At 35.0% G+C, this 27,653-nt stretch overlaps 2 long non-coding RNA genes across 2 annotated transcripts in view; one reads left to right on the plus strand and one right to left on the minus strand.

The window, feature by feature from the left end:
* The first annotated feature begins 297 nt into the window (after window positions 1–297).
* The window catches only part of LOC306666247, a 33,968-nt gene continuing 6,612 nt past the window's right edge, over window positions 298–27,653 (plus strand). The window contains exon 1 of the long non-coding RNA XR_013765251.1: window positions 298–399. This is a non-coding gene — a long non-coding RNA (uncharacterized lncRNA). The remainder of the gene's footprint in view (window positions 400–27,653) is intronic.
* Window positions 12,239–27,653, minus strand: part of LOC306666246 — a 145,865-nt gene continuing 130,450 nt past the window's right edge. The window contains exon 3 of the long non-coding RNA XR_013765250.1: window positions 12,239–13,291. This is a non-coding gene — a long non-coding RNA (uncharacterized lncRNA). The remainder of the gene's footprint in view (window positions 13,292–27,653) is intronic.

Raw genomic sequence — 27,653 nt, forward strand, 5'->3', positions numbered from 1 at the left:
GCTGAGAATGAACCTGATTGTATATAAAAATCAGAGTCTCCTTTTAACTGACTTTGAAAAATAAAAGGATATCCATAAATGGCTTTGGAATATGATCATACTGGATGGAGATCATTGCTCTCAAAGTCTTTGAACTTTCAGGGTTGGAGGAATTAGTATAAATAAGGAAAATTGGAGAGGCCACACATTATGATGATATAAACATCAATTTTTAAAATGTAATCTTATCTTTAATTTTTGAGTTCTACAAATACTTGATTTTATCAAAATCTAAAATGTTTATCTATCTATCTATAGTACATCTGTATCACCATTTGCAGGATCTTGACAGAAATAAGAAGAGGAAAGAAGATCATGTTAGAGGACACCATGGGGGATGCAATCAGCAATATTCAGACAGTGAGTAATTTTACTGGGTAGAGGGTATTGTTTGCTATGTATACAAAGGTAGTTTGGAAGAGGGAAGCTTTCAACTGAAAGACTTTAAATAGACATACTGATCTAATGTTAGTAAAAGTGTGCTCGTTTGAGTTATATGTGGAAAAACAAGGAAATGTGAGCAATGATTTTTGATGGCATTAAATAGCTATTGTTAGAATTCTTATTTATTTTTCTACTTTTATAACCTTAATTTTTTTTTCCAACTGTATTGTGGTATAAGTGACATATAAATTTGTTACAACAGGATGATTCAAAAAATGCATATATTGTCAAATGATTACCACAAGTTAGTTAACACATCTACCACCTCACCTAGTTACAATTGTGTGGTGTGTGATAAAATGTTAAGGTCTACTCTTTCAATATAAACATACAATTTAACTATAGTGATGTTGAATATTTTAGGTGTAATAATGGTATTATGGCTTTTTAGAGTTCTTATCTTTAAGAGATTGAAAGTAAAATATTTATGCACAAAATGATACATGTCTGAGAGTCTCATCAAAATGATCTGCTGACATTGGAAAGAGAGTGAATAGGCATATTGAAAAACACAATTGTTCCTATATTGATAGTTGTCAAGAGTGAGTAGTGACCTCATTAGTTTCCTTAAACTATTCTCTCAACACTGCTGTGTGTTTGAAAATGTCTGCAACAAAAAGTTAGAAAAAGACATTGAACACTTAACCAGTATCTCCATGAGTGAGGGAATTGTATCTACCTCACTTACACTGGCATCCTTAGAACAATAGTAGACGGTATATACTAATAGTAACTGGTATTTGCAGAATTCATCAATTAACAATATTTGGTGTTTGGTACTTGCATCTGAAAAGTTTCATTTGCATGAAAATGCCTTCGTGAAAATTCTGAGTTCAGTTCACCACATCTTAACAAAGGGTAGCAGAGCAGGGCTCTCAAGATGAACTCAGTCTCTTTACTGTATTTATGTCTCCTGCTTTGATTTAAATGATCTTTTCATTTAATGAAGTATCACCCTATTAAGGTGTTCTCCCTCCAATTCTCCTAGAGTCATCCAAGGGCTACCTAAACTTATTTTGGAAGTTTTATTTCTAAATAAGATTTATCTCAAACTTATTTGGAAATTTTATCTAAACTTCCATAATTCTGAGGAATTCAATCACATGAATTTTTATTTAGAAAGTCAATACAAAAGATATTATACTTTGTTTTAAGCATAAAACAATCTTTGATCCTCAAGAAGTTAGCTCTATGGTATAGAGGTACTTACTCTGTGTATCGAAACCTACCCAATATATTTGGGGGATTCTTTGCTCATGTGCTCATGAGATACTGGGGAGTTAAGTTTTCCTAGTTTATCTTACTGTTTTACAGCAGTAAACTAAAGTAGGATGATTGGTTATTTCAGTCAGCTGCTGTATTCATCTTACATAACTCTAAAATAGATGACCTCATATGCATGAAGAGAAGGTTTTATAATTAATGTCACCCTGGCTTCAGCTGTGCAGCTCTCTTTAAAATCTCACCTGGCCAAATGAGCATAGTTAGTCCTATCCAAGATAGACCTAAAAAGTGCTGGACATATGTTGTCATTGTTTTGGTGTGTGTTTTTGTTGTTGATCTTGCTTTGTGGTTGGTGGTAGGGGGGGTTGGTTTGCTACTGTGCACAGAAATCTATTCCAAATTAAGATAGACTTCTGACTAATTATTGGGAAATCAGCCTTCAGTTTGCCAAAGATTTATTCAGATTTTTATTGCATTATTATGACCATTTTTCTCTAGAGTCCAAATTCTTAAGATTAAACCTACAGCATAGGAGATCATCCTTGAAATATTAAATAGGAAAAAAATCCCAAACCCAAGAATGTGATTATAATTTGTTCTAGCCATGAAAATTCATGACTCCAACCCCACACACAAGACAAAATTTTATTAGTGTACAGTTTGTACTGTATGCTCTTACATTTCAGTCTGTCATGCCCCAAAAATGTGCTTTTTTACTTGAGCAAGTAATTGAAATCACCCAATGACTAAGGTTGTTCTGGGTCTGATTTCCACTGTGTGGCTGTACAACTTTGGGGAACATGTGACCAATGCCACACAAGGGCAGAAGTCTATAAACACAAGTCCTTTAGCAGAATGTTTGGTGTTTGGGCTGTCTCCCACTGAGGATTTTTTTCCTAACATGGAGTGCATCTATTTTTCATTTTGTAAGTCCAAGTAACAATTTTATTCTAGTGTACATCTAATTTTTACATATATTTCAATGGTTTTGACAGTTTTAATTTTGAGCAGTTTTAAAAATGACAACACAAAAATTGATATATTACAAGTAAAAGGTATATGATACAAAATGGGCATTTAGATGCCAGAACCATGTCTGTAGGAGTGGCTTGGTTGGTTCTATCCCTGAGTACCTGGCCTATTTAAGAATTCACCACCGGGGCTGGGGTTGTGGCTCAGTGGTAGAGTGCTTGCCTAGCATGTGTGAGGCAGTGGGTCTGGGTCTGTGGTAGGCAGTATCTTTGTATGTCTATTTTAGTCTTCCTAGAAATACAGATTCCTTCGAAAGAACTACAGTGCAATATCTTAGGGTATGTGAAGAATAGTCAGGAATAGGTCTAGTACATATTTAATCATCATCCGATCTTCCAGAGCTCCGGTTAGAGGAGGTTAGTTACAGGTTGTCATTCTAGAACCCCTTTTCCCATGGATACTACTGTGCCAGTCCCTGGCCAGCATTTGTGAGCTGCTGAGTCAAGTCTGGGGCATGCAAAGAAGAAATCCTCCAAGCCAGTGCCAGGTACCGCTGACCAAAACAGAACTGTACTTTGGGCACCTAAGCCTCTCAGGGTTATCTTTCGTCTTGACTTATGGTGGAAATAAATTTTGATCCCTATGAAGGATCATTTTATTTGCTTTCAAGGATCAATTCTACCCCTGCCAGGAATATATAGAAATGTAGATATGCTCTTTTAATATAATATTAAATTTCACTTCTAAACGTGCTATTCATAAGGGAATACAAAATCATGAACAAAAACTACATGAATATAATAATGATGTAAAGGTTTATTAGCACGTGTTTATAAAGATGATTATGTTATTTAACTACAATGCAGCTGTCAAAATTCAAAGATAAAAAGTAATAGGTTGACAAAAATGAAGCATTCTAGCAAAACTAGAAGGCTTTGAATTAGTACTAGCTTAATTGATATTATAAAATCTTTGAACAATCATACTGACACTCAAGAAAGAAAGAGGGCAGTGCCTCAGCAGCTCCATAGCCTGGACTGAGTCCACTGCCACTAAAGATGACAGGAATGTTAAAAATTTAGATAGGTAGACAATGGATGCTTGTATATGATTGACAACATATAGAATATTCAAAATATTCATGAGGGATTTAAAATATGAGAATGATGAAACTACATGTAAATTTGTAAATACAAAGTTATTAATTAACCTAAGCATGCAGGTTTTTTTTTTTATAAATTTTTGTCTATTTTGATTTTTTTTTTTTGTTTGTTTTTTCCTACTTACCTGTGCTTTCTAAAATTGGAATGTAAAAATTTTGTGAACAGAAAAACATCAAATTATGAGAAATACATTCTTGGAATGTTGTGGTTTGATTAACATGGTCAGATTGTTTGTAATCACTAAACCTTTAGATGCTATGCACATCTTAAAATGAGTCTTGGTCCATCTTCTGTATCAGACTAGATATTTATAAACTACCCATCTATACTTTGTGCTACCAGAGTGCTCTCTTTATCTTCTTTTAAAATTGCTTCTTTTGTCGAGAGTTAAAACATTTACGTGTAAAATAAAGGCAGTATAGGCCAACTGCAAAGGCGAAAAAAGAGTCAAACATATTCAATTCAAGACTGTATTTAATGTGAGTCATCCTTCTGCCTGTCCCTGGGTCTCTCCATTTGGAGCGTCTCACTTGGTCTGTACCATAAGGCAGAGAACGGCATGTACTGTACCTGTACTGGCCAATTTTATTATTTGTTAGAATTTTTCCTAGTGCTAGGTCATTTTGGGCAGGAAGTCGTTGCCAGTTAGCAAGAAGAGAAAGCAAAAATAATGTACTCTAAAAAACAGTGGCATTTGCAAGTTGCACACAACTGTGTTATTTAAATCAACAAGAACTGGATTTGGGGGCGGCAGCCACATGTACCCTGGAGCGTGTCATCGAAGAGAACCAGGTATTACAGGAGCCACAAGCACACTGTGCAATTAGGGTTAGGCGAAAGGATTAAGTAATCCTGCAACAGTCACTGTTACATAACGCGGCAGTCGCTGCCCAGGGATGGGAGCGGTAACTGAATACTATAGCGGGAACTGGCAGTCTTGCTGCAGCCAAGGGTCACTGCTGTTTCCATTATAAACCTTATTTTGTAGTTGGTTTATAACCCAGACAATTTAATTCACATCGGTCTAAACCTGGCGTTCAAATTAGAAGTCTAGAGGCAATTTTTTTTTTTTTTTCAATAATAGAATTCTGAGCTAGAAGAGATCAGAAAGATCATCTGGCCCAACTTGCAGTTTGCAGCTAAGATACAACCATATAGAGTAAGGCATATACAGTGACCATAGGCAAAGCCAGACCTAATTTTTATGCCTTCCAGATTAAAACGCAAAAAAATTAAAAAGACTTCTACCATTTCATGCTAATTTATCTTAATGTACAGAGGGACTGGCAGGATGTAAGATGCGTTGACTCTTCCATTTATCAGGGATCCCTCTTTACACTTGAAGTACATTGCCCAGCCAAGTACAGCTTGTCAAGTGGCACAAAGAAAAGAGCTCAGGCTCACTTTGTGGCTATTTTGCACTTTTGTATTCCTTTTCCTCCTGTCCTATCAGTTGTCCATTCAGTGGATTCATTCACTATCCCAAAAGGAATTGTTGCTAAACTATTTATACCTGGGGCCCTAGTTTCCTACATTCTCATGGTCATAAAATACATCATAAATTGAATTAGAAAAGAAAAAAGGGTCATGTTTCTGTAAAACCACAACTGATTGAAAAGTGAGTTCAAGCAATCAACCACACTATCACTTTATCCCCATAATACCAAAAGAAGAGTGTTGTAGTAATTTATTTTTCTTTGATAAATTCCAACAATTATTTTGTCAGTATTTGAAAGTCTTAATTTTTATGTAATATAGCGATGACATTTTGGTTATCCAGTTAGTAGGAACTATATAGATACACATCACAACTTCATGCCTAGCTAGCTTTCCCCAAATCTAATTCAGAAGAGCATCCTGTGTCCAGATACCTTGACTCAGTCTCTAAAAGTGACCTGTTCTCTCAGACCTGAAAGAACACTCCATCACAGCCATGCAGTGTAACTTTAGGAGTTCATGCCACAAAATCGACAATCAGATGTTAAATCTAGCACATAGTACTCATCCCTCTGTCTTCACCTCTTTGTTTACACCCAAGATCCTGAAACGTTTTTTAAACACCTCTTTTTCTCCTACTGGATGATAAGTTCCTTTAAGCAGAGGGACATGCATTTTTTTTTCAGATATACATTCTTTCTTCTATATATCACACCCTGTACCAAGCCATAGTGCTTTTCATTTGTCATGCATACAAAATGTATGTGTTTAGCAATGTATGTTTTTTGTATTTGTTGGTTTGGTTTTTTTGTGTGTGGGGTTTGGGATAGAACCCAGGGACACATACATGCAAGGCAAGCATCTACCCCTGAGCCACATCCCCAACCCATCACAATTTATAAACTTATAATGTTATTTTTCAGATGTACCTGTGCAGAGTATAAGATTATTGTTTTAGTAGTTTTTATCTCCTGTAGAAGAATGTGATGATAAAAAGAATCAATCCAGTTTAAGATAGGAGAAAGAGGAACATACTGAGATTTTGACTTTTGTTTACAAGAAGTCAGAAACAAGTTGGAACACAGTAATTCGAATTCCCAGAGGATAATTTAATAAGTTAAACCCCACCAATAAATTTTGTCTATTGTTTCTTATAAACTTTAGTCCTTTTGTGCTATTTCCCTCCATTTACCGCCCCCCCCTTTACTTCCCAAATTAAGATGCTGCATTATGACTGCACTTTGTTTATACTTACTGTTTGTGGTCATTATTATTCTCTAAGTTTATGACATCGACAGATTGAAATTCCTATGAACCACACAAACCATACTGAGGAAGTGAGTGGTAATTGGCAAAAGGAAAGCATAATATGGGGAGAATTAGTCAAAGAGTGTTGTAATAATTTGGCTCAGTTTGAGGATTCATTTGTTTTGCATTTCTTGTCCAGTGTATTATAACATTATTGGGGATGACTTCATAGGTCAAGTGTCACTAAGAAACCTCATATTTTTATTTAGCATGAAGAGACCCAAAGTTGCCAGAAAGTCAATATTTATCAGGGGCACTTCATTTAATATTTTTATTTTCTCCATAACCTAATCCCCATTTCAGGGGCTGACAACTTTAGTCAGTGGTTTAGTTATCCTCATTTTGTCAGAACTGGTGTGTGCATGCAACCTACCTTCTGGCTACTAAGAGTAAGACTAGGTCACAAGTGCTTTTCACCCAATAGTATGTCTCTGTGGTTTTAAAATCTAAATATCAGTGGACTTCTTGGCATTGCCATTATGTTTCAGTGGCATTTGGGTCCTACTTTAGGAGTTTGGGGTCATTGGGTTGAGCATTTATGTCTTATTTGAAGCATGTGTCTTTAAGAGAAACCTAATTTGGGTTGTATAGACAACCCAAATTACATAATGAAAACCCAAATGCATTACAGAGTTTAAATGACATGCAAATGAAATTCTCTGTACTATTTAGTTTCAAAGCCACTAAAAAGGCAGATTGCTTTGAGATGAATTGAAAACCATGCAGAATCCTTGCTATAATCTAAACTCAAAACAATTCTCAAAGTTGAAAAAGAGACCCAGATTCCCAAATGACCATTATCTGCCCCCAAAAGCACCTCTTTTCTACAGTCATAGAAATGTCAGAGCATGCACTAAACTCCATGTATGCCACACTTCAGCCTGTAGAAATTTCATCTTGTGATTCTTAATAACCTGTGTGATTACCACAATGATGACAATAATTCTGTAATAAAATATGTCTTATGGAAGAGAATGAGATTTAGTGATGTTACATAGCAGCTGCATGGATATGCTCATGTGTTTCTACACAAGGTGAACATATTTGTCCCGATTTTCACTTCAAATACTTAGAATTCTCCCATTATATGTTACATTCCACTATAGTTTTACAGATACACAAAACTATATAGTGAATGATTTAGTATAATAATATATATAGTTTAATACTGAAACATTTTCCCAGTATTCTGGGAGATTTTTCTCAAGGTGACTTTATTTTCCAGATCACCTACTAGATTTTCCACCAGGTCTAGATAGATTCAGGTTCTTTATAAATAATTTTATTTGCACAATCAATTATACTTTTAAAAGAATTGATTTCTAAAAGCATAATTTTAAATTCCAAGAACACTTTCAGTTCTTTGATTATTCTTTTCTTACAGCAGCATACGGTTGTTGTATGGACACAATATTCTCTGAAATCTTGTTGAGGATCATTGTTTTAAATTTTCCCTTCATAAGAATTCTCTCTTTTCCCTGTAGTATTCATTTCTTTCTTTGTTCTTGTTGGCTTTCTCTTCTTGTATGTAGTTATGTATTTTGGGGTATAAATGGAGGACAAAAGACAAGAAAAAATGAGGAAATGATATGCTGAGTTTTCCCTTGACTTGGTTCTTATTTCTATCAGCATCTACACTGTGGTATGTAATGCCACAGTAGGTGGAAGAGAGAAAATTGTGACTCATACTTATGTGGGTGGCCTAATGTGAAGATCAATTGGACCTCCTAAATCTGTGTACTTGGAATTGGCAATTTCATTTCTAGAAACATTAAGGGGATAATCAAGGTTAAAAACACAAATGCTTAGATTCAATAATGTTCATTGCAATCATGGTAATGCAAGGAGAAAAGAATGCAATGTTAAATTTGGTATAGAGGATCATTTAGTTATCATGATTCCAATACTGGAAAATAATGTAGCCCTTAGAAGTCAAGTCTTACAGCACCATTAAGACAGAAATGCTCATGTAATAATAATGGTCAAAAGAGAGAATATATGATAGACTAAGTAGCATCATCCTATTTAGAAAAATAGATCATGGGAATGTTTTTGTATGGAATGTATGTGTATTCCAAAAGGAAAGATACCAAAATATTAACCATGGTTAACTTTTTATGGTAAGAACATTACAGTTGCTGTGTTTTGTTTGATGTAGTATGTGATTCCATTCTTTGTCACACATAACTTCTTTCTTTTGTAGGGGGAGTACAGGGCATTGAACTCAGGGGCACTCAACTACTGTGTCACATCCCCAGACCTATTTTGTATTTTATTTAGAGACAGGGTCTCACTGAGTTGCTTAGCATCTCACTTTAGTTGAAGCTATCTTTGAACTCATGATCCTCCTGCCTCAGCCTCCCAAGTTGCTGGGATTATAGGCTTGTGCCACCACACCCATTAATCAGAGATAATATTTGACAGACATAAATAAATCAAAATCCTGAAGACCTGAATTTCCTCCAGGAGAATTAATATAACAAAAAAATATTGTTTCTCATTAAGTAGAAATCTATAGAAATTTTATGAGTGGTAATATCCAATGTTGATACAAAGTTTTGTTAAATCAGAAAATTTTGAATAGTTACTGTTTGTTAGAACTGAATATGTTAAATCATAAGATTAAGGGGGGATTATATAGTATGCATCATTTTATATAATATAAACCAGAATATATAGTGATGGAAAGTTTAACAAAAGTTCTTTGTATTTTTGATACTACTGAGTAAGTTTAAGCTAGGAGGGAAGTTACAAAACAGATCAATGGAATCTTAGAGTAAGTTAATTATTTTAAGACTGGTGGGTAACCTCAGTTCCATATAAGAAACATAGTTAATAAGTGAACACAGTTTTACCAGAAACATTAAAAATGTTCCTTATTATTTTAAAAAGTCATAAATTTGGAATTTCAGATATAAAGTTTTTGAAAACTGAATCACCTAGAAAAAAAACTTTGTCTTTTATTTTTAATAAACTTGGACAAAAACTCAAATTTCTTGAGGACAAGGTAGAGGCTAAGTGTACATTTATCTTAAATTTCCTAGGCTTTGTTTTATCCTTCTGATAACATGTCATAAAAAGCTTTGTCATTTAGAAACAGAGATATCACTTTTCATACAATTATATTTAAGGTGTTTATTAAACTTCAAACTAAGTTTTTATAGCCCCTGCCTTCAGTTCCTTTCCTAGGAAAGACTGAAGAGGAAGTAAATCATTATTGAATTTACTTGTTTGAAATGTTAATTTTAACAACTTCTCAGTAGAGCAAACTTGCAACATATATTAAAATTATGCATATTCGCTTCTACTTAAGCATTCCATCTGGTAACTTATCCAGTAGAAATAAATAGTGCATAAGGATTATCCCATCAGGTATAACTAGTTTTTAATAAAAAGAATTTTACCAACCACTGGCAGGGTGGGATTGAGAGAGAGTAATTGAATACATTTAAATACACCCAAACTATAGAATATGTTGGGGAAAAATTCTCCATGGGTCTCTCACATATTAATGCATCTTGAGAACAGAGGCACTGACTGTCATTTGATCTGAACTATCTTTATAAAGGAAAATCTTGAATGATAGAGGTCTTCTCTTCCCCTAGAACAGAAAGCAAGACATGTTCACTGTAATAAAGACAGTGTCCCTCTGGAGAAAAAAGAAAAAAGACAAGCTTCCTGTCATAAAATATTCCCATTTTCTATGTGCAGGGTTCCTCTCTTGCAATGCAAACCATTGATGTGTGGACTGTATTTAGGCCCATCTTTGTCACTTCCAAAGGGTTTAGGAGCAAAGGAAACTCCAAAGGAGACTGGTATTCATGACGCCATGCTATGGTAAAGTCTTCTGTCTCTTACACAGAAGTCTCATGTCATCTTTTACATCCATAAAGCTGGCAGACTACCTTGTCAACTTGCAACTTAGAAAGCATATGGGATCCTTCACAGTTCTTCACAGTTTTTGGTGACAATATGGAATGCTGACTCAAATGTGACTTGCAGGAAGAGAAAGAATAAGAAACCACAGGTCATATTTGGGAATATGATAAGACCCTCTGGAACCTGATAGTAAATGCTGGGCAAGAGGGAGAGGGGAAGGGAGGGGGACCCATTGTCCTTCGAGTTAATAACTCTTTAGAGACTGAGCAATGAGAGAACTGAATTAAGCTCCTGAAGCGGTGCTGGGTTATTGCTCACTTTCTTCTGGAGGGTGAGTGAGTGAATGTTACTAGGACAATAGGGCAGCAAGCCTTGCAGTCCCAGCCAAAAGGCCAAGCAGCTGTGGCTGATGAACCAAGAAGGCCTGGAAGCTAAAATACATGGTGTTAGCAATGGGCCAGCATAGTGTTTGGGGTAGCTAAAATCATCAGGTATTCTTTTAGTTAAGCCGTGAGCTTGCACCTGTTCAAAACCTGCTCATGTTGACTACTGCCTTGCTCACCAGCGTGGAGTCCCTCTCCCTTTTGAAATCTGATTACTCCTTCACCTCTACCCTGACTTCAGCAGCTTTACAGAGAGGTTTTCCTGTTCCTGAAAGAGACCAAAGATCATATGCACCTGTTTCATTATGCTGGGGAACTCCGTTGGATAAAACTGCCCAAGTCATGATCTTACCCAGACCTGGCAGGGGAGGCAACCTTCCTGGTAGCTGGGATGATGGACATGCACCAACACCATACTCAGTTGAAAAGAAAGAAAAGGTAACTTTTAAAATGATAACTTGCTGGGCTCTTGGCAAAAATAAACACCTCATCCACTGAGACCTTGTGATTCTCTGGCCTGGGTCAGCTGGAACTCAGTGACTAACAAAGTGAGAAAACCACTTGTCAGATGAAAGCAATACATTCAAGAGCAAAGTTGGCCTGGCCCCACTAGCATCTGGGTGTTACAGAAGTGGCAGCCAGCCCTCTGGAGGAAACTTGATCTCTTACTCTATTTCCCGAAACAAAGCTCAGTGGGGACCTCAGTTTATAGGGCTTCTACTAAAGGCCTGTCCTGGTTCATTGACAGTGACATCTATGTGCATTTGTTTTAACCTGAGTAATTCAACCTATAGTAATTTGGATAAAAACATATTCATATAGGTGCATAGAGTAATATTTGCAAGAATGTTTATAGCAACATTGTGTTTGATAGTAAATGAACAACAAGGAGCAACCTAAAAATCTCTCTTTTAGAAACTAAGTAGAAAAATTATTGTAGCTCCCTACAAACCATGACAAATTATTCCAAACCATGACAAACAAAAATAATACAATTTTTGTTTTCATGAAGAGTGGGCATTTTCTCAGTATTTGGAAAGTGTGAATGAAAGGCATATTTTATTACTGTTGTCATTTGTTTATGCGCTACATACATCTAAATCAGAATATCAGTGTACTTGCTTAAGAAGGGCAAATTTAGCAGGGCGTGGTGTGCATGCCTACAATCCCAGCAGGTTGGGAAGCTGAGACAGGTGGATCGCGAGTTCAAAACCAGCCTCAGCAACTTAGCAAAGCCTAAGCAACTCAGTGAGACCCTGTCTCTAAATAAAATACAAAAAAAGGGTTGGGGATGTGGCTCAGTCACAGGTGCCCCTGAGTTCAATCCTTGGTACAAAAAAAAAAAAAAAAAAAAAAAAAAAAAAGAGAAGGGCAAATTGAAGGCAAGCCCCTTAGTCTCCTTCCTCAGGTCTCCAACTCAAGTCCTACCACACTGTAACCCTGCGTTTCCCCCTACAAATTCTGGACTTTATATTGATTGTAAGACATTATTATGTGAAAATCAAAGTGCTAAAACTGTCAACTTTATCATTTTTATGTAAAAATGCCAGATATGAAGATATGTAGGAATGGATTCTGCTGACAGAAAACACAAGAAACTGGTAATAAGGTTGTCTCTACAGAAGAAGGCAGGACAGCCCTGGACGTTTTTAATGAAATCAACTCTTAATTCCACTGCTATATATAAAGACTCACATGTAGGTTAAGAAATACTATTTCTGGGTGGCAAAACCCCAGAGGACTATTTATTTATTTATTACCTGATACTCATTTTGTTTCATTTCTATACTGAACCTGCATTTACTACAAAAGGAAAAAGCATTTAAAAGTAATTTGCAAAGAGTTATCCAGGAGGAATATAGAAGATAGGGTATATCCATATTTTGATGGCTGGAAAGGCAACAAAATTGTTGTGATCTCTTTTGCTATAAAGAAAAATATAATCCTGAAAGTAGACCTGGAGGCCAACATTAGAGTAGGAGAGATAAATTGATATTCAACTAGATGAGCAAAGACCTGGCAATGAAAATGTACCGAGTTACATTACTTTTAAGAAAAATTTTCAGATTATATGATTTAAAAAGTCTAGTTTTTATTATTTATGTTGATGTCTTCTGGGACATATTGTATGACCAATGAAGGAAACATTACTATAATAAGAAATTCTCTATTCCATTTTTTAGCTTTCAGTAGCCAGTCTTCCCAGAATCCTATCTGGAATAGCCTTAGTCATTATCATACCATTCAGACAGACAGATTGCTGAAGATTTCAGTGAGGATTCTTTTATTCCAACAACACTTTGAAGGAATTGAGGTGGAGAATGCTGTGCTTTTGTCTTTGCACATCTTCCAGACAGTGGAGAATGTGTTTGGGACCAGCAAATTCAAGTTCATCTCTTGGGGTCCTATAAAAGTATCTTTGCTTTTTGTAGACTGGTTGAACTAAGGGAAAGAAAACCTTAAATTAATGGATTGGTATTATTACCAATACGCCACATACTACTAGTAACACACACAAATCAGTTTATATAAGTTCAAGAATGTAAGGTAGATTCTTCATCATTTTGGAAAACAGTTATTTTACTTTATCCTTTGAGTTGTTGCTAATGGCAACAGAAAGAATGCACTGGAGTGTCATAATAATCCTCCATTAAATCCCTAGTGTTTAAATTTTAATGCTATAATTCAAGAGCTGACAAAAGCCCATTGAGTGTGTCTATTGGGAGGAAAACAGGCAGGCCCATTTTCTCAGGAGTGATGCTATAGCAACATGGAATGAATTTGGGGTCAAGGAACAAGCAGTCTCTAAGCTTTGTTTGCATTTCTGGCTAAAAGTGGAATCCAACATTATAAATTTTACCCAAATACATAGTTATTTTGAGCATCAGGAAGATAGCTCACTTTGTACCACCGTTTACACTGAAAACAGAGGTAACAAAACCAGAAGTGGAAGAAAAGACATGCTGACAAAAATATTATGAAATGATTTTCCAAGTGACCACTTCAGAAACCTCTAGACACCCCCGCACACACCCCATGCTTGACACCCAACCCTTCTTCCCTGGACAAATGATGCTTTAGAACATGGAGAAGTATTACAATTCACAGGATTCCTCTTTAAAACAAGGAAACAAAAGAAGCCTGATAACACTCCGGGTGTGACCCCTTACAGTCACTCAAGACATGGTCAAGTAGGGTGGTGCTGATTTTGTCTAACTCTTTATAATGGCCCTTTTGTTTTAGTGGGAGGATTTTTTTTTCTACCAGAATAAACAAATACACCTGAATTACAATTGACTATTGTGCAGCAGAAAGCCAAAATGAAAAAGGAAAAAAAGAAAAAAAGAAATAAAACCTATTCCAAGAAGTTTGTGTGGCCAACTTTTCTTTCCCTAAGCATCTGCGGTTTCACTTTTGGTTTTAGTATTACTATTGAACATTAACACATTGAGTCAGTGTTCAATTACACAAAATACTCTCTTTTGGGTGGTTATCCAATAAGGCATATCTAGCAGTTACAGCCTCTATTTATATGGCCTTCAATATACAAAACCAAAAAATGTTAGGTTTTTAAGTGCTAAGTCACAGGCGGAAACAGTTTTAAACTATGTATCTCAACAGAATGCAGACTCTTCCTTCTTTTCTAGTCCTTCTTCCAGGCCCTCCACCGTCCCACCTCAACAATTAAAACTCCCACCCCTCCTTATCCTCTCTCAACCTCCAGTACCTGCCTTTCGCAGTTCATCCCACACACACACAACAATAACCAAATTTCTCCTCTATGCAAAAACCTGTGATGCCTATAGAATAAAGTTCATATTGCTATAAATTAACTGCTATTACAAAGAAGCTAAACTGTATAACTTGCTATTGCATTAATGTATCTTGCTTATACTTTCCCCAGAGTATATCTACATCTATTTATCTATACAAGTATATAGAGTTGATAGACACTGCCTAGAATTTTCCCATCATTGTTCTTTCCATCCTTCAAGTCCACTAAACTAATGTCACCTTTTCCACAAAGCCTTTCTGGATTATTCCTTCTGGAAAATATTTCTTTCTTTCCTTTTCTTCTTTTCTAAGCTAACATGGCCCATGTAGAATTGTCTTTGGTAACTTAATTCCTTTTCACAAACTGCTATTGTCCCCTGAAAACAGAGTCTATACACTTAATTATTTTTCTTTCATTCATCTTTCTCTTAGAAGAAAGCGCTTTTTAAAGAAAACATTTTGTTCTTTTTTTTTTAACTTTATCCTTGTTTTACCTGACTTTTGTCTAATAGGTATAGAATAAAGTTTAATTAAAGATCTGGGATAAAACTAGTAATAAGTGATATATGTGCCTTAAATGGAAGGATGGTTTAGCATAAAATGGAAAATAAAGGATAGGTTAGAATATTTGCATGAATAACAACCCTACTATCTGCATGGTTTGCCAAGACAAGAATTAAAGCTTTGCTCATTTTATCACCCAATGCAGTGGCAGATTGGCTCTGGTCATTGCAGTCACGGAGGAATCCAGGCCATGGAAACTCCTTTCATGCACCTACACCATGGCTGTGTCTGAGAAAAGGCAATCTGTGAGCCACACTGGCTCTGAATATTCTGACCTGAAGTGGCACACATCTCTTCTGCTCACACTTTCTAAGCCAATGCAAGTCACATGGCCACACTGGCTTCTAGGGACAAAGAAGGAATATCCTACATGTGTTGGAAATGACAATTTGAAATGTTTGGAGAGTAGCAAATTATTGCTCCATATGTTCCCAATAATTAAAATAATAATAAATCTCAAAACCTAAACCTCAAAATTAACAAAAGAAATGTCGAAGATATCTTTTAATAACCTTAGCAAACAGCATCTGTAGTCATGAAATTTTGTACTTGATTATTTCTTGGTACTTCTTTACCCAAATTTATGATAATTTTTTAGGCATATTAAAGACAAGCATGCTTATTATCATTACTACTGATCCATATAGACTATAGACTGCAAACTGTTGCCAATGCAATAAGATATAAGAGAGAAAATGAGATATATGTTTTGGCAGAAAAGAGAAAAAAAACCCTGCCATATCTATAGGTATATATAAAGTATTGTTATTGTTTGCTATTTTATCATAATTATTAGAAACTATGAGCAAATTTTCCACAAAACTAATTTTAAAATTCGAAAGCCAGAACATCAGGGACCTGTGGAATAACAGCAAATGAACTAGCATTTGTGTAAATGAAGTTCCAGAAAGAAAAGAGAGACTAGGAAGTACTGGTTGAAACTTTCAAAGTTTTATTTTTTAAAAGTCCACCCATAATTCAATAATAAGTAAATACTTAGAAAGTATCAAGGAAGGAATAGGGAGAAACCCTACTGCTGAAAACCAAAGTTATACGGAACATAAAAAGACCAGAGGGAAAGAGATATGTTAACCATTACATGTTAACCATTACACACTTAATACAGGGCACCAACAAGAAGAAAGAAGCTGAACTCTCATCAGAACAATGGAAATTAGAAGTCAATAGGGCAACATTTTTCAACTAATGAAAGAAAAATATGTCAACCTAAAGAGCATTATAGCAGATATGCACTGTAAGAAATGCTAGAGCAAGAAGGAATGAAAGATTAAATATTGTGACCAATTTTTAAAAATAATTTGAACAAAGTAGATAAAAGGGACATTTTCATTTTGAGAAACACATCAAACTAAAGTGACAAAAGGAAAGAAGAAACTAGATAGCCCTATTAAATAAATAAAATTCATAATTAAAAACTTCCCAAAGGGAAAACACTGGGTTCAGTCAGTTTACTAATGAATTTTATTAAGCATGGAGGAAGGAATTATTCAAGTTTTAAGCATTCACTTCTGATTTGTGATTTTTCCCATAGGAATTTGCATTTAAGGGAATGGTTTGAGTTTATTCGCCGAGTAGAGATATTTAGATTTTAGGCCTAGCCAATAAAGCAAAGAATTTGACACATAAAATCATCTGGGCTATAATAAGGTTATACATTTGTTCTTCAGTCAGCACTTGACACTGGTCCTTAGCTTCTGCCAGTTTCAGCCATGCTATAAACTATATACAAGAATAGAAACAAAAAAAACATAAAAACTTGGCAAAGCTATTCACATAGCTCAAACAACTTGGAGTCAGAGTCTTCCTAAAGATGATTGATATTAACATTGATAAAAACAAAGTCAATGTGTTTGAAATGAGAAGAAAGAAAAGAGGCTATGGCAAATTTGAGTCAAGATCAAGATGAGTTTGCACTTTATATACAAATGTTTCAGGCCAAATATTTGGTAGACTAATTATAAACCCTATCAATCTTTTTTTTTTTTTTTAAATCACATGGTACTTGTTGCTAATTTTTTTTTTTTTTTTTAAGTAGGCAAGGAGGTCTCTTACCTGATTTTTCTCTCCAGTAATAATTGCTGTTCTGGTTTCTAGCAAGCACTTTCCCAAACATGAAAGAATTTAAAAAGTGGACAAGAGAATGAATAATGTGTTATCTATGAACATTCAAAAGATAAACTTCTATGGAAAAAGGAAAGTTTTAGAAAATTTAGGCAGCACATTTTCACTAAATCTTTAAGTGCATGGACTGCAATGTATGTGTTAATATAGGAAAGCAGATTCCTCAGAAGGTTGACTAGGAGATTGAGTTTAGTATAACGTTTTGGGGTGATTATTTGTCAGGTTCCACAATTGGGGGATGAAAGAAAGTAGCACTGGGCTGAGGGAGAATGGGGTGCCATGTAATAACAACAGCAGTGAGGATACCCCAGGGGAGCCCTGATACATCCCAATTCGAGGAAAAGATATCTGGTTTTCATATTTCACATCAACCAGTCTTTGGATTACAGCTTGTCCCTGGAGGAAGAGTGAGCTTGGGCAGTGTACCTCTCTTCAGAAGACAGCAACTTCCAGAAAACTGAAAGCTGAAAAGTATCAACCAGCAAGCAGTACTTCCAGCAGTTGAGGAAATCAATCCTTCCTTCCGGAAGGCAAATCTGGATGGTGCCACACCATCCAGTACCCGCGTCCACGACCGTCCCTGAGTCCTCTGGCTTTACCTAAGTACTGAAGGCAATCTCTCCAGAACTCTTAAGTGCTTGTTTCCTGGAGTAAACTTACTAGAGGAAAGTGAATGCGGCCAACTCAAGTTCTCACGGCTGCAGATGGGCTTGAGGCTACCACTGTTATATATTATTGTTTCCTTTCTCCACAGTCCATCCTAAATCCTTTTCTCCCACAGGTAGTACCTGTTCTGGTCTTGGTTACTTACCTGGTAAGATGACCCAAACTCATCTCTGGTTTACTAACCACCTGGTTATCAAGTCCTCCTTTAGACTATGGCTCTAGTATTTATCAATTCATCATCAAAATTGGGTAAAAAAGTACCAGGAGATAACTAAATGCCAAACATGCTACTCCCTGTCCCCAGTGTGTCATAAAATCCTTCTGATGATCTGGCCAATCCCCACTATCAGTATGGTGCTACCTCCTTCACCACTGGTCCATGGTATTTGCATTTGAAGTACACAGGCAGAAGCCATAGCTTTTATTTCATTTGTGGTTATTTCCTCCATTATAAACTAAGACTAGTAAACACACAGAGTTCAAATTTCAGAAAATAGAGGCACAAACTTCCTACAGGTCATTTCTACTTCCAACCCTTGACTTCTGGTATGGTGTATTGGAATTGATGGGCACTGTTTATTTTAACATGGTACCATATTAATAGACATGGTACCATATAATGGTTATTGACTTGTGTATATACTGTATCTTGGAATATGACTACCTAGCTTTATATAATTTTCAAGCTTGTGCTTCACTTGTGCTTTTGATAAACTATTCTATTGCTCTTCAATGCCAACTCTTTTTAGATAATGTGGTTTGTAATAAGACCAATGGATTTCATGACCATGGGCCTGCTGTTGTATCTCCTTTGCTATAAATTTTCTTATATAACAAAAGAAACCATCGGTAAATTGAAGAGACAATCTAGGAAATAGGGGAAAATATTCATAAACTATATATCTCATAAGAGGTTAGTATCCAAAGTATATGAGGATTTCAGACAACTCAATAGAAAGAAAACAAATTATCTGATTTAAAAAACAAACAAGGACCTGAATAAACATTTCTCAAAGGAGACATACAAATGGCCAACGGGTAAGTGGAAAAATACTCAATATCACTAATCACTAGGGAGATTCAAACTAAAACCACAATGACATATTAATCACCTGTTAGGATGGCTGTCATCAAAAACTGAAGAGGGCGAGCATGTGGAGAAAAGGAACATTTGTGCGTTGCTATTCAAATGAAAATTGGTGTAGCCATTGTGGAAAACGATCCAAAGTTTGCTCTTAGTTCAGGGGCATATTGACATCATGGGATCAGATAATTCTTTATTAAGGGGACTGTCCTGGGCATTATGGGATGTTTAGCAGCAACCCTGGCCTCTAACCACTAGATGTCAGTAGCATTCTCCCATGACAACCAAAAATGTCTCCAGATTGGACAAAGGTCTGGGGTTTGAAGTCAGGGGGGTGTGGAATGCTCCCATACCCTTAGTCTGATAAAATATTTTATGAGCTCTCGTGTTGATCATGTTTAATCCCATGGATAATGGTGAAATGTGGGGTTCTTAAAACATGAAAGGCAAATCCACACCTGGAATATATGTGGATTCAAAAACTAGTAATTCAAAATTAATTGCTACCCTTGCAGGATGGAAGACCAATGTACTCAGTTTGCCACCAGGTGGCTGGTTGGTCTCCTGAAGAGTGGTGTTGTATTCAGGGCTGAGTATGATCTCTGTTACTAGTCTTGTGTATTTGGCAGTGGCAGAAGTTACACCAATTTAGGTAAATGGGAGCTTGTGTGGTTGGGTCCAAACCTGCATCCCTGACACCATAGTCACTCCGTTCATGTGCTCATTTAAACACTGGAGCCTCTGATGTCAGAGGACGGCTGACATTGACTAGTAGTCTTTGTCTACTATAAAAGACTTGATTGTTTATTGACTCTAGAGTAGATGATATCCCTTGGCCATTAGTATGCAATACAAAGACCTTCACACTTCATGCCCATCCTATATACCACAACCCCAGAACTTCGTGTCCCCTAGCTTCCCATCTTTCTCCTTCCAAGCTATTTGCCACTCATGGATTTGTATATATCCTAATTTCAGACAATTCTTTTTCCACAAAAAGAAGATAACCAGTTGTGCCAACTGAGGATATTTCTCTCCAACATAAAGGCCACCATGGAAAGGGGCTGTGGTGAGTTCCCTGTCTATTTTCAGCTTGTACTACACACTGAGCAGATGGTTTGTAAGTCACACTTTGCTCCTTCCCTCCTTTGTCGGCTCTTATGAGGACCTTCTATGCAACCAAAGGTAAAGGCTGATGAAGAGATATATTGCTTGATACAAGTTGGTGGATGAAAGGGAAATCTGGGTACCAGGTTGTGTTGCTTCCTTGGGCTTTCTGGTGTTGCTATGCTTAATCCTGGACATACACACCACTTTCATCATAAGACTTAGAGGGTCCAGCAAGATATTTAATTTGACTTCTTTGGTTCCTAGTTCCTCATCTCTAAAGTGAGTGATTGAATAAACTATATAACATCTCTTCCATCTGTAGAATTTTATGACAGGAACCATATTTTGCATTCTGAATTATGACAGACGTTGACAGCTATTATGTCTTATGTCCAAAGGTTCATTACCTAGTCTTATCTGTGAATACCTCAACTGACTCTTTTTATCACCATCCTGAACAATTAAGTCATCATTGTGAGGAAACCAGTGTTTTCAAAGCAAATAAAAATCCTTTGTATTCACAATAGCAACATTGTTTCAAGTGTTCACATGTCTCCTGTTCCAATTGCACAATAATTCGTAAACCCAAGAATTTTATTGAAGATTATGGAATACAGCATTTCCATTGGAAAAATCTTTCCAATGAACTACCTGAGCACTCTGGTCACATATGCTTCACATGGCAGAAAAAAAAACTCAGGCATGTTGACCCCACCTGGGAACCCTGTGATCTTGAGTACTTTGGTGCACTTTAGTAAGGTCTGCAAGGTCTGCAGGAAAGCAGATTCATGAGTGGATTTGCTAAGAAGTGAGAGCCAATTTTATTGTCTTTGGCATCTGATTAGTTAAAGAAAAACAACTACAAATGACAGGATAGATCTATTCAGGTTCTCAAGGGCTACTTTATAAAAATCTTAGGCTGTGAGGTATCGTAAGTTTAACCTACACAAACTTGTCCTCATAATTACACTTTGAAGAAGTAATAGTAATTGGAAAATTACCAGATAATGAGTTAAACAAGAATATTTTCCCACATGAAGTGTAATTCTTTCCACAATTTCCACAGTGAATATTATTTACTTATGAAATGTTATTTAATTTTCATTAGAAAAGTACAAAGGGGGGATGCTGGGGATGTAGCTCAGTGGTAGAGTGCTTGCTTAGCATGCACAAGGCCTTGGTTCAATCCCTGGTCCCCCAAACAACAACAAAGTACAAAAGTAGGATGTGTTCATGTGTTCATTGCAGTATAGTCAAATAATAGAGAAGCTTCTGAAGTTAAAAGGGAAAATAGAAAATTCCCTTACCTCTAATATCAGGAATCCTTACTGGTCAGTCTCTTCTGTCATATACTTTCTTTCATGCACTATAACCAAGGATAATTTTTTTTCCTGATCCAATACTTGAACCGTGCTATACATACTAATTTGTTTTTCTTATTCAATGAAAGATCAAAAATATTTGCCCATTTCCAAATATCAGACATTATTTATTCCTTCTAATGACAATTTGTCTGATAATACCACTATTGATTATTTCTAAGTATTTATTATCTTGAATAATGTGGCAGTATATACACTTATCATTGTGCATTTATATAATTGTTTCTTCAGATCAGATTCCTATAAGAGCAAAAACTGAGTCAAAGGGCATGAAAATTTTACATTTGGGTATTTATTATCAAATCTGTCTCCAAATCATCTGATGTAATTATTGTTCCTGTCCACTGTGTATGCAGATGTCCCTTTCCTTACAAACACCGGGAATTATTCATCTTAATATGATGTGACTATATTGAAAATTTATAATTGAAAAAAATCAATGTAATATAATTCAACAGTGCAACTAATTAGTTTTAAAAGCCCAAATTTAAGAATGAATTGTAAACATCCTTTCGTGCCCTTTCTCATTATCTTCTTTTATTCCTGTAAGGATTTGCAAGTGTTCATCCCATTTTGTCAGTCAAAGCCTATGGCACCCTGCCTGCCTCCTAATCAGTATCTACACTGTCTGCTCCTACCACTACCTCTCTGAAGTATGGCCCACACATTAGATTTAATTACTGATTTCAGACAATGATTAACTGATAAATCTGAAACCTCCCAATATCAAAATACTAGATCTTATTTTTTTTTTAAAAAAAAGCTTACCACGATACAATTAGCTACAATTAGCAGGGAACTGTTGAAGATTATCCAATATGGTTCCCATTTCATTGTACTCAAGAGAATCTCATTTCACAAAGTAAAATTTAAATTTAGACAAAAACATATATTTTTATTAAGTAACAATAGTAAATAGGTAGGGTTAGTGTAAAAAGTATACATAATCATGATATAATCAACGATTTAACACTATGAATATAAATATTAAATAATAATGATATTATTATATTATTATTTTTTAATATTTTGAATATAAATCCAGAGTCTAGCACTGCATCATCTCAGACTTTAAATGACTTTTTAAAAGGGTATGGAAAAAAATTTCTTTAATGCAAAATAGGACAAGTAATTGGCAGCAAGGAATGAAATGATTTTAAATAGAAATTATCCTGATCCAAATACCTCCAGGTAGCATTATTTTTACTCCAAAACCTGAAATATTTTTAATAGTAACTTGATGCTACAACACTATTTTGATAACTGTGACAATTTTTCACAAATTTTAAAATTTAGGGTTAGTAGATTAATACACAGTTGGAAGGAATAACATACAAAGATCCCATCTACCCTTTATCCATTTTTCCCCAGTGGTAACATTTTGGAAAACTATAAGCACAATGATGTATCCAGGATGCTGACATTTACACATTGACAAAAAAACAAACAAAAAAACCCCCACATTTCCATCACTACAAAGTTCTCTTAGGATACCATTTCCAGCCACCCTCTCTTCCTCTCTTTTTCCTCTTTTTCCCACCCAGTCCTTAATTACTGCCAACCACTAATGTGTTCTACCCTTCTACCATTTTCTAGTTTTGGAGATATTATATAGATGGAACCCACCAGAAGGTTATGTAAGCTCTTGTGATGTGGTTTGTTTTTCCTATTAAACTCTTTGGAGACTCATCCAAGTTACGTGTATATCAAGAGCTCATTCTTTTTTATTGCTGAGTAATGCAACTATGCATGCAACTATGACATGGAGACATCACAGTTTAACCTTTCACTCACAGAAGGACATCTCGTTTGCTTGTTTTATCTCTTTCTAGCTTATATAGACATTTGTGTATAAATTTTGGTGGAACATGATTTTTTATTTCTCTGAGATAAATACCCAGGAGTGCAATTGCAGGTTTGTATCCTATGATAGTTGTATATAGAGAGTTTTTAAAAGAAATTCCAAACCATTTCTCAGAAAAGCTGCATCATTTTACCTACACCAGAAGTTCTCCACATGTTTACTAGCATTTGGGTTGTCATTATTTCTTATTTTAACCATTTTAATAGATGTGGAAGACCATCTCATTGTGAATTTAATTTGCTTTTCTCTAATAGCTAATGATGCTGACTAGCTTTGCATGTGCTTATTTTCTATCTACATATCCTTTTCAGGGATATGTCTTTTACCTATTTTCTAAATGAATTGTTATATTTTTGTTATGTTTTGAAATTTTCTTATGTATTTTATAGATACCCTTCTTTTGGTGATTTTGTGGCTTGGGGAAAAAAAAAAAAAAAAAAAAAAACTTCTTTCCAGTCTTTAGCTTAACTTTTGAGTATACGAACAGGGCTTTTCCAGAGCAAGAGATTTTAAAATTTTTATGAAGTCCAACTTATTATTTTTCCTTTTAAACCATGTTTTTGATATCAAGTCTGAGAATTAATTGCCTAGCTATTCCTCCCTAGAATTTTCTCTCTATTGTTTTCTAAAAAGTTTACTTATAATGAAATACATGATCTATTTTGACTTACACATTACATAAGGTGTGAAGGTTAGATTGAAGTTTTGGTTTGTTTTGTCTTATGGATTGTAAAAAACAACTGGACACAGTTGTGTGGGCCTATTTCTGGGTTCCTTATTCTAGTCCGTTGATCTGTGTCTATACCCTACCACCAATGGCACAGCCTTAATTGTCATTATATAATTCTTGAAATTAGGTAAGTCATTCCTCCTACCTTATTTTTTCAATGTTATTTTGGCTGTAAAAGTTTTCTAGCCTTTTTATACAAATTTTAGAATAATCTTACCTCTATCTACACAAATTCTGCTGAGATTTTGAAAGGAAGTATTAAACAGATAAAGGAATTAGGAGAAGATTGACATTTTTACTAGTCTGATTTTTCCAATCCATGCACAAATGATGTCTCTTCATTTATTTACATCTTTTGAGTTCTGTCATCAGTTTTATTTTTTTCATAATAAAATCCTGCACATCTTAAATTTATACCTAAGTATTTCACTTTTGTGAATGTTCACAAATAGCAATGCAAATTTTGATGTTCATGTGTTCATTGTAGTATAAAAACTGTAGCATGCTTTTTCAACAATCTTGTTGAAATCACTTATTAAGTCTAATAAGTTTTTGTATATTCATTGGCATTTTCTACATAAATAATCATACTATATGCAAATAAGGATAGTTATTGAAGGATAGTCTTGTTTTTCCTTGTGGTTTGATATGGTTTTTTATTTTTCTTGCAATTTTACACTGACTTCCAGCATTATTTGAGTAAAAATATTAAAAGCATACATTTGGGGTTTATTTATGACTTTAGGTGGAAAACCTTCAGTGTTTGCCACTAAATATAATTCTAGTTGTAGATGCTTTTTATCAAGTTTGAAAAGTTTCCCTCTAGTCCCAGTTTTCTGAGTTTTTATTATGAATGGGTGTTGAATTATCAAGTGCTTTTTCTACATGAATTAGTGTCAGCATGTTATTTTTATTCTTTAGCTTATTAATATTATAGATGACATTGATTGATTTTCTAACAGTGAACCATCATTGCATCTCTGAAATAAACCCTGCTTGTTAATGGTGTATAATTCTTCTTATGTATTGCTTAATTCTATTTGCTAATACCCTTCAAATGAGGTTTGTATCTGTATTCATGAAAGATATTGGCTTTCATTCTTATTTTTTATACTATTTTTGGCTAGTTTTGGTATCTGCACTATTAGCTTTATAAAAGTAGGAAGTCTTTTCTTCCCTTCCATTTTTTGGAAAAGATTATGTAGAATTGGTTTTAATTCTTCTTTAAACATTTGTATAATTGGTTTTTCAATTATGAATTTAATGTCCTTATTAGTTTTAGAGTTGATCAAATTAACTATTTCATAATGGTAAGTTGTGGTAGTGTGCCTTTGGAGGACTGGTATGTTTCTTCTAAGTTTTCAAATTTATGTGCATTTTAATGTTTCTTTATTAGCCTTTGATATTTTTCAAGGTCTGCTTCATTTGTAATATTACAATTTATGTTGTCTCTCATTTTTCTTTGTCTTATTTTTATTAATTTCTTTTAATCAAATGGCTGGTCATTTTATTGACCATTTCAAAGCACCAGTTTTTGATTGTTAATTTCTTCTTCTAAATGGTATTAATTTTTGCTCTAATCATTTTTGTTTCTTTTCTTCTGCTTGCTTTGAGTTTATTTTGCTCCTCTGTTTTCTAAATTTGTGAGGTGGGAGTTTAGATTATTGACTTGAGACATTTCCTCCTTTCTAATATAAACAGTTTATGTTTTAAATTTCCCCCTCAGCTGCTTTAGCAATGTCCCACGATTTTTTTTCAAATTTTGATATTCGTCTTTGTAATTTCATTTCATTCCATGTATTTTTATGTTCCTTGAAAATTTTTCCATGCATGGTTTATTTAGAAATGTGTTGTTAATTTCTAAGTAGTTGGACATTTTTCTGTTATCTTTCTGCCACTGGTATCTAGTTTAATTCCATTGTGGTCAGAGAGCACGCTTCAGGTTATTTCAATTATTTTTAATTTGTTGCATTTTTTATTGCCCAGGATATGATTTATTTTGATATATTTCATGAATTCTTAAAAATAATGTGTGTTCTGTTGTCCTTGGGTAAGTTATTCTATAAATGTCTATTCAAGGTTGTGGATGATGGTGTTACTGATTTTGTATCCTCACTGATATTTTGTCAATTGTTCTACCAGTAACTAAAAAAGAGGTATTGAAATCTTCTATTGTAATTGTAGGCATGTCTGTCTTTTTAGACCTCTCCACTTTTGGATGTATATATATTTCATCTTTCCCTAAATAGATATCTCCTCTTACTGATACTTTTGATGATGGAACTTTCAACTTCCCCTGTGAACATTTTCACTTTCAATAGATGGTTTGAAATCAGCTCTGCTGACTTTATTACTTGAATGTAAAATGATCTCTTCATATGCTTAGATATGAAGGAAGTCATCCGATTGCTGTCCAGTTTAGTCTGATGTCTTTGGAAGGATTCTACTGGATGAGTGAGACATAGGGCATAAACAAACCCTGCCCTATGCACCTGTGAACATCTTCTGACCTAATAATACCATGGCAAATTCATCCCACATACAGGAGATGTGCATCATTCACTAGCCTTTCAGCTAACGATATTCAGGATTAAATTAAAAAAAAAAAACAGAAGAGATTTCTCTCTTGGAGTTTATAAAAGATGGAATGGTGAGCAAGGGAAAGATGACTTCTAACAAACCATGACCATAGCCTTTGGAAAAGAATTTATGCCATGTCACAAAAGTCTTCTAGATTATGTGCCTGGGAAGCACAAAAGTTCCTATGTTTTTCTGGAAAACCACCTGAAAATACATATATATTGAATGCCATTTTGCAATGGCATTTTGACCATTTTTTAACCTTCTATCACTATTCTTATTTTTAATTATACATTTTTTTTTTGAGATTCAGTGTGATAAATCAGTATATGCATACAATGTATAATGATCAAATCAGGGTAGTTAGCATTTCCATATTTTAATACAATTTACCATTTCTTTATGTTGGGAAAATTAGACCTCCTCGCTTAGAGTGCATTATAAAAAATGGGATGAATTTTTGTAAGTTATTGTCACCCTACTGTTCTGTAGAACTCTAGAACTTACTCCTCCTAAGTGTATTTCAGTACCTGTTTTCTGACCTCCCTCTGTCCCCCCCATTTTCCCTACTCTTCCCAGATTCTAGTGAATACTGTTTAATCTCTACTTCTTTTTTTTTCTTTTTCTTTTTTTGTGGTGCTGGGGATTGAACCCAGGGCCTTGTGCTTGCAAGGCGAGCACTCTACCAACTGAGCTATCTCCGCAGCCCTACTCTACTTCTATAAAACCAACTTTGAAAAGTCTCTACATAAGTAAGAGAATGAGGTATTTGTCTTTCTGTACCTGGCTTATTTCAGTTAACATAATTCCCTCCAGTTCCATCCATGCTACCACAAATAACAAGATTCTATTCCTTTTTATGCCTGAATAATGTTCCATTTTATACACACACATACACACACAGATAT

This window comes from Sciurus vulgaris (genome assembly GCF_902686455.1).
Source record: "Sciurus vulgaris genome assembly, chromosome: 7".
NCBI classification, from domain to species: Eukaryota; Metazoa; Chordata; class Mammalia; order Rodentia; family Sciuridae; genus Sciurus; species Sciurus vulgaris.